Source organism: Medicago sativa, chromosome 6 (assembly GCF_051527215.1).
Source record: "Medicago sativa cultivar Bolivia chromosome 6, Bolivia_mono, whole genome shotgun sequence".
Taxonomy (NCBI): domain Eukaryota; kingdom Viridiplantae; phylum Streptophyta; class Magnoliopsida; order Fabales; family Fabaceae; genus Medicago; species Medicago sativa.
In genome coordinates, this window is record NC_140754.1 from 71,575,145 (window position 1) to 71,583,518 (window position 8,374).

At 34.7% G+C, this 8,374-nt stretch overlaps 2 long non-coding RNA genes across 2 annotated transcripts; both read left to right on the forward strand.

The window, feature by feature from the left end:
• The first annotated feature begins 398 nt into the window (after nt 1-398).
• LOC146916648 (uncharacterized) lies at nt 399-2,445 on the forward strand. Its single transcript, XR_015015196.1, has 2 exons — nt 399-617; nt 716-2,445. It is a non-coding gene; the product is annotated as an uncharacterized LOC146916648 (long non-coding RNA).
• Nucleotides 2,446-3,075: 630 nt separating this feature from the next.
• Nucleotides 3,076-3,451, forward strand: LOC146916649 (uncharacterized). Its single transcript, XR_015015197.1, has 2 exons — nt 3,076-3,178; nt 3,278-3,451. It is a non-coding gene; the product is annotated as an uncharacterized LOC146916649 (long non-coding RNA).
• The last annotated feature ends 4,923 nt before the right edge of the window (nt 3,452-8,374 follow it).

Below are 8,374 nucleotides of genomic sequence, written 5' to 3' on the forward strand. Positions count from 1 at the left end.
CTTGCTATATATATGCCTTCCGCGCAACTAAAAATTATTTGTACCTATCATCATCATCATCATCATCACAACATATATTATTTGAAGCTTAATTCCCGTCACACCCATACCATTCGTTGTGGTAGCTAGATCCACTACTAGAAAAAAGACATTTAACATCAGGATATTCACATCAGTGGACCAATTACTTGATGTCAAAAGCAACGCGGTGGCATTTTTGAAATTATAGTGAACTTTGCCAAAGGGTTTCACATCAGTGGAGAAATACCTGAAGGGGAAAATAAATATTAAAGAATTTTGACATCAGCAGATATAATACCTGAAGGGAAAAGTCTACCACACTTTTACTTACTTTCCCATTTCTTTCTCTTTCACATTCAGACGCGTTTCAACTTTTCTCTCACATCGTTCATATCGCTCACGTTCATAGTTCATACACAAACCCTAAATCTCACTCACCAAATCAACAAATCAATCCAATTCGTTCTCGTTTTTAAACCCTAAATCTCCTCAATCTCATTCTCAAACCCTCACGAACCCAATTCGAACCCAATCTGTTCCTCAATCTCGATTTCCAAATGGATTGGCCGCCGTGATTCTGCAATTCGACATTCACTGTAAGTTCTCAAACCATTTGAACTCGTTTTGACACTAAGTTCTCTTTCACGAACACTATTAACACTGTAAGTTCTCGTTTTGACATTTTCGTTCTCAGTTGGAAGTTGTGATTCACGCACATCTCCAATTCGTGAACCCATAGCTTTAAAGATATCAGAACTGGTGTTCTGTGTTTGAAATTGTCGTCGTCGCTCGCCGTTGTTCTTGTCGTACGCCGTAAGTTCTCACCGAGTTGAGGTTTTTGTTTTTTGTTTGGTGTCTGATTGCTTAAATTTCGATTACTTGTTATATAATGAATTTGTAGTGATTTTTTAGGTAGTGATTTTTTAGGGTTTGTTTATGAACATCACTTACTGGTTATTGTTGATGTTGGGCTAGTTTATGAACCTCAATTGTTGTGGGTATAATTATTATTATCATTATTTGATTTGTTGAGGTAATTGTTATTTGTTTGAGGTTTCTTATTAAAGGTAATTAGTTTAGTTTTTCTATTTTAATTTGTTGTGTTGAATTGTGTCAGAATAGGAAATTACTATGTGTAACATTATTGCGAGGCTCGTGCGCTATGAAGTATTGATCCAAACACCGGAAATAACATGTAAACATCGATAATGATTTAAGAAAATAAAGGTGATTGTATATAATCACAAGTGACAGTGTCGTGTCAGACACAAACACATTTCAGACATTAAGACCAAGTACAATCTGGAGTGTTGGTGTTATTAGATATAGTGAAATCAATCCTGGTTGAAAAAAATAGGTGATTCTTAAATTATAGATGTTTTTTTATGCTTTATGGCTTGTTTGCATAAGTTGGGGTTATGGTCTAACATATAAATGTTCAAGACAGGAATATTTGATGTTGAAGTTATGGTTTTCTATGCTTTGTATGTATTCAATATTCAAAGTATAGTGTTTGACTTTGTGGTAGTGAAAACTTAATCAAAATTGATAACAAAGACATCCTCTTTCTTATTCTCCCTACTATTGTTAACTTAACTAGTCATATAAGCACACCATGATTTGCTAATTTTACTACTAAACAATACATTCAATAAAAATTGATTTTAAAATATCCAGGCTTAAAACAACATATTCTGAACTTGAAAGAACCAGGATTAGTAGGAAAGTTGAACTACTGAATTAAGACGTCATCTCTTAAAACAATATATTCTGAGTTGAATATAAGAGTATACCTAACAAGTGCCAAGTACTGACCAGTAAAAATTATAATCAAACATGCAATTAATAACTAACATCGTAAGAGATCATTAGTGCAAATAAACATAAAACAACTAGCAAAATCCATTTAATATCTGGGTTCTCTCTGAAGCTCCAAACATAAGTTTGATAAAACAGTAACATAAAAGGTTGATCAAGCAAACAAAATATATCGGTACTTCAAACTATATTTAAATGGTAACCAAAAATGGAAAAACTTAATGCTTCCCGCCACCACCACCCATTTTAGGACCCTTGGGCATAGCACCCTTCTGAACATTTCCCTTCCCTGACTTTTGTGCCTTAGATGCTACCTCGGCTTTCTTGGCTTTCTTTTCATCCTTGGTTTTCTTTATCCTCTCCTTGATTTCACTGCAGGATTGACTCGGATGATTAGATTTGTCATCAATAATTGTGTAACAGGAAAAACAGGAACAGATAAGACTAAAAGCCCAAAAACAGTGATGAAATTACTGATTTAAAAAAATATGAACATGTTAGAAAACAGCGTCCATAAAAAGAGTTCTCAATGAATAAGCATAACGAACATGTTAGAAAACAGAATGTCCGTAAAAAAAAAAAAAAAAAAAAAAAAAAAAAAAAGAGGTCTCAAAGAGTCAGCATAATAGAAATGAAACACTACTTCTTCTCTCTTTCAGGGTCTAGGACCGAGACATAGTCAGAAACTTGTAACAAAATGCTAATTAACATTTTATTTTTTTGGAACAAAAAGAATGTTAATTAACATAAAATTCGACCAATTGTGTTGTTTGTGCATGTGTACTTCTGTTTTACTTACTAATTGTGACATGTCATGTTTTAATTTGGGGAAGTGAAGTGGTCATAACTAAATGAGAGTGATTCTATTTTACCCTTTGTGAGCCATTTGGCATCCTATTATTTACGAAATCACTTTTGTTAGAAAATTAGCTCATGAATATCACCATTCCTCTAGACACAATTGAAATTTGTATTGCTAAAAAAATGAAATATTGTGTATATAGCAGCTGTTTTACGCCCAATTTTAGTGTTTTTAAGCAGAATTATGTACATGTAGTAGCTGCTGCTGGCCGCTGTTTTAGCTGGCCTGGGCAGTAGGTGGTTTTGTGGTGCTGTCTAGTTTTGGTCGTGTAGTGTTGTCCGGAATTGGGTCGTGTATTGCTTATAGGAAAAATATGGAATAAATATTTTTATATCTCTTCAATGTTGATTTGATGTTTTTTATTTAAATACATCTTTGTAGGCAAGGATGCAACCTAACACAACTGATTGTGGATATTATGTGATGAAGAACATGCTAGACATCGTCTCTGCTAATATTACTACCTCTTGGATGAAGGTATACCATATGTTTGAACCATATATATTTCCAAATTAAGATAGCTAGACATATCCTTATTGTTATTTTACTTATTTTAATCTATTGTACAAACTGTAGGTATTCAATGATACAACAACATTAACAGAAGATGAGCTGTATGCTTTGTGAAACGATTGTGCAACTTGCTTTCTTGAATTGTAAGAAACTTAGGATTTCCTAAGATATGCTTCAATGTAATTTAGTACTGTTGGTCTGTTATTTCTAGCTGGGAGATCTGTTGGCACTTGGAGAGAGAGCCCCCCCCCCCCCCCCCCCCCCCCCTTTTTAGTGACATAGCATGACTTGTTTTTTGTTGTGTATGAACCTTGTTTGTTGTGGTTGTTCCTTCTTGTTATCTATTTGCTGGTGACCTAGACTCGTTGAAGGTTTTGTTTAATTTGATTCAGAAGTATGGTTGCAGTTGTGACTATTAGATTTTGTCAAATTCAAAAAAAAAAAAAAAACCAGATTTGATTTGGTACTGTACCTGGCGTAATCAGAAAATTAAAAAAAAATGTCATAATTCACATCGGTGTGTATCCAACTGATGTTAAAAGTGTTCTAGAAAACTGGAATTCACATCTGGGCGCTTCATTACGAATGTGAATTATGCCTATGTGACATCGGCGGCATATGTGAAATCCTATGTTTTCAGACTATTAGCTCACATATCAAATCAGTTAGTACGTGTCCGATGTGGTTTAAGACATATCACAACGGTTCATTGCCCGATGTGAAAAGTGAATGACATACAACCTCACCTTTAGTTACATCGGTTGGCACCCGATGTGAAATGTCATTTCTGTAGTAGTGATCTTTTGGTGTTTATTAAATGGTTCTAGCTATACATAGTTTGAGATGTTTAAACAGTTTACACATTTGTAAAAAAAATTATAAAGAAGTTTACACATCTGTAGTTATATTTGTGTGATAACATATTATACTACTAACTTAATTTTTTTATTTATTTTCCATGCTAATCAAATGTCATCACAAGCAAATATAGATATCGTAACTCCCTCAAACTCGAGTGCAAAACTTACAAAAAAAAATTGAGGGGACAAATATAAAGCTTTTGAGCATCAACAGCTCGACATAATTAATGATACTATTTTTATAAAAATCAACTGTGCATTTTTATAATGTAATTTTTGTTTTTTAAAGTTGAAAATGTGTTTAAGTTAGTGTTTTATTTTTTGAGCCGTGTTTTATATTATGGTTGGAACTGTAATTGTATTTGAAACAAGTTATTTGAATATGCTTTTGTTTGATGGGAAGGTTTTTATATAAATTTTCCTTGTCACAACTGTAAATGTATTTATTTAGTTTATTTACTATAATACTATATACTTACCAAAAAGTTTTTGCATTTTTCTATCATTAGTTTATTTAGATACATTGAATAATTGATGGAGCGTCGATGATGTTGTTAAGAGTAATATATTATAGAAATGAGAAAATATATTATTGAAGGAAAGTTGTTGTCAGGAAGTAATATTTCCGTAGAGACAATCATTGGATGTTTTATTTGCAATGAATATTGGTATAATAAGGGACAATTGCTTAAACATGTGAGAATATATCTTATGATGACAATTATGATCTTAAAGTAACTTTAAGTGTTGTTTAGAGAAGTTTTTTTTTTTAATTTATGATAGATAATTGATGACATTGTATCTTTTGAAGAATGTTTACTCCAATAATTATGAGTTTTAACTATTTATATTATGCATATAACTTTCTCTAATATTTTATTTACATCTACTGATTTACATCCTTTCAAAAAAAAATCTACTGATTTACATAAGTATAATTTTGAATCAAAATTCTCTTTCTCTCTCTCCCTCCCTCCCTCCCTCCCTATATTTTTATGATTATAGTTCATTTGTTCTGTATTGTACCAATGTTTTTTTTAGCCACTGGAGTTGTTTAGTGTCAGGGACTTTGTATCTGTTTTTTTTAATATATCAATATCATGTCTTAAAAGGTGATCTACATAGACTTAAATTAAATAAGCAACTATAATACTACATTCTTTTTTCTTTATAGTATTTGAAAAAAATAATGCTTCAATAAATGTGTTTTTTCAATAGCAAATATTAGTAGTTAGTTGTTAGATTATTTTCTCTTTCGCTCAGGTTTTAATCCAAGACCTCCAACTAATTATCCCAAAATTAGCTCAAATCATTTGAGTTTTCCATCCCCAACTTCAATAAATTTCTCTGGTTAAATAAAACATAGGGTTTGTCTAACATGTGCAAGATTGCACATGTTAAGTCAACTAAAAATAACAAATTTTTATTGAAAAACAATAATTATTTATTGAAAAGTTATATATTAAATACAAAATGTACAAGTTCCAATGCAAAGTTACTGCTTTAAACTTCTTAACATGTGTTTTATTTTTTTTTAATAGGAAAAATATTATTTAGACCGAAACTCTTGCAAGACGTGAAGAGGCTGTGAAAACGAAAAACAATGACATAAGCGCACCAGCCCCACAACAAAAACTAGGCACAATGACGTAAGCTATGACACTGAAATCCGATAAAACCACCAAAATTCAGACACATAGCCATGTTACGTCCTTCCAAAAACACAGCACCTTAAAGAAGCCCCCACGACAACCTTAACAACGACCAAGGCAGAAATGAAACAAAGCTCCAGCAAGCATATCCGAAACAAAAAAAAAACAGCAGGAAGCAGCTGCTAACTGTCATGACAGCAACTACTATGACAGGCCAAAAAACACCCTCACAAAACCGGACAGCGTTGTACACTAGTGGACTGCGAACCTTACCTCAACAAACATTCCCGAGGGCACCAACCCCATTCATAGAACAAACACACCAGAATATTGAATCTACCTAAAAGCCATCTCCAAGACGTCACCTTAACCTCCTCCACCAACTCATCCCACCTCGCATTTTCATTATTAAAAATACGACTGTTTCTCGCTTTCCAAATCACCACCTCCCATATCATACGCAATCCCTTCCGAATTTTCCTGTTAATAGGCCCCCCTTTCCAACACTCCCAATGAAGAAATAAGTTTGGTGGCATTGCAAAAATCAAATCTAACCACAACATCAAATTCAACCAAACATTCCTTTCCATATCACAATGAAGGAAGAGATGCGAGGACTCGGCTACCGCCACACACCAAACACAATTATTACCAATGTCATGACGAAGACAATTCCTTTTCTCCAAATTTGTTCGCGTCGGGATACGATCTAAAAGAACCTTCCAAACGAAAGTGATCACCTTTGAAGGAGGTCCGCACTTCTAAATTTGTCGAAATACTCTTCTCTCCCCTTCCGGACGGCCAACCTCCCCAATTCCCCTCCCCTCCAACTTTGAATACATAGACTTAACCGAGTAAGTGTCATCATCCTCCAATTTCCATCGCCACCTATCCTCTTCATCACTACACACAAACCCCTCCAAATCCGCCAATAAATCCAATAAAAGGTTGTTCTCCCACACAAACAATTGGCGCCTCCAAATGAACGACCACACCCCTCCATCTGAATTTGGTGTCCACAAATCTCGCACCGTAGCATCTTGATTCAAAGAAATGGAAAAAAAGCCTATGATATTTAACGTTAAAAGGCATATCCCCTCTCCGCACCATCTTCCAAAAACTCGTATTGGTCTCATCCCGCACTCTTTTCACCACCTCCTCGTTAAACCAATCTACCTCTTGACCTTTAGCAAGCAACACCAAATCTTTCCACCACTTTGATGCATTACTTGGCCACTCTCCAACCCCTTATCTCAACAAATCACCAACCTTGATACCATATCTCTCCACTAGAACATCCTTCCAAAGAGCGTTGTTTGGTTCCAATAGCCGCCATCTCCACTTCGCAAGAAGACTCAAGTTAACCACTCTAACCGCCTTAACCCGAAGACCGCCAATATCTTTCAGTTAGCACACCACCTTCCAACTCACCCAATTAATTTTCCTTCCATCCTCTGTTCCTCCCCAAAGAAACTACCTTTGGATTTTAACTATCTTCTTAGCCACACAAGCCGACATCTTGAAGAAAGAAAGGAAGATGATAGGTAACGCATTCAAGACAGAATTACGGAGGAAAATTCTTCCACCAAGGCTAAGGTATTTATTCCCCCAAGAGAACAACATCTTAGAAAATTGATCTAGTAAAGGCTCCCAAGTTGTAGCTCTACCCATATTACCTCCCACCGGCAACCCCAAGTACTTGAACGGAAAAGAACCTTGAGCACAATTTAAGAAGTTACACGCCATCTCCATAAAATTTGGCTCCACATTAATACCCATCAAACAACTCTTAAAAGAAAAATTAAAACCATTCGGGCCCGGGCTTTTATCCCCATCACAATCCTCCATCACCCCTTCAATTTCCTCAATAGAAAACGGAGCCACCAAACTAGCGTTATCCTCCACACACACCGTCTCAAAAAGCACACCATCAAGCTTAGAACGCTCCCACTCTGATGCCACTGCATGATTGGTAAAAAAACCACCACCACTCTCCTAACCTCCATAGATGATTGCACCCATTCCTCCCCCACCACTTCTTAACATGTGTAAATTTGCACATGATAGAAAAACCCATAAAACATTAGTCAAATCATATATCTTATACCTTCCGACCTTAGGATTCATTTCAAGTTTTCACGGAGACAATTTTTGTTAATACTTTCATTTGCAATGACAATCAACAAGAATTAAAGATAATCTCTTAAAAATGTTGGAATAATATTTGTCATCATCCGTGTTTTCTTATGGCCAATTGTATGTTGCAATTTCAAGAGTTACTTCAAGAGATGGGTTGAAGATATTGATAACTGATGAAGATGAGAAATATACTAACGTGACCTCAAATGCCGTTTATAGAGAAGTCTTTCGTAATGTATGATAATTAATGTTCGATGTACGATTTTTCTTCACAACTATATTAATGTCTCTTTTTTTTTCAAGCACCAAACTCTAATGATGTCACCTATATGAATTATGTAATACATCAAAATCATCAGGTAAACTACTCAATTACATTTTAGTTATACGATATAACTTATTTGTGACTGTTTTTGGTTGGTTGGACCCATGCGGAGCACGAGTCGATGGTCTAGTGAAGTTGTAACAGCAAGGCATTGAACTAAGTTAAAAAATGAATTGTTGAATTC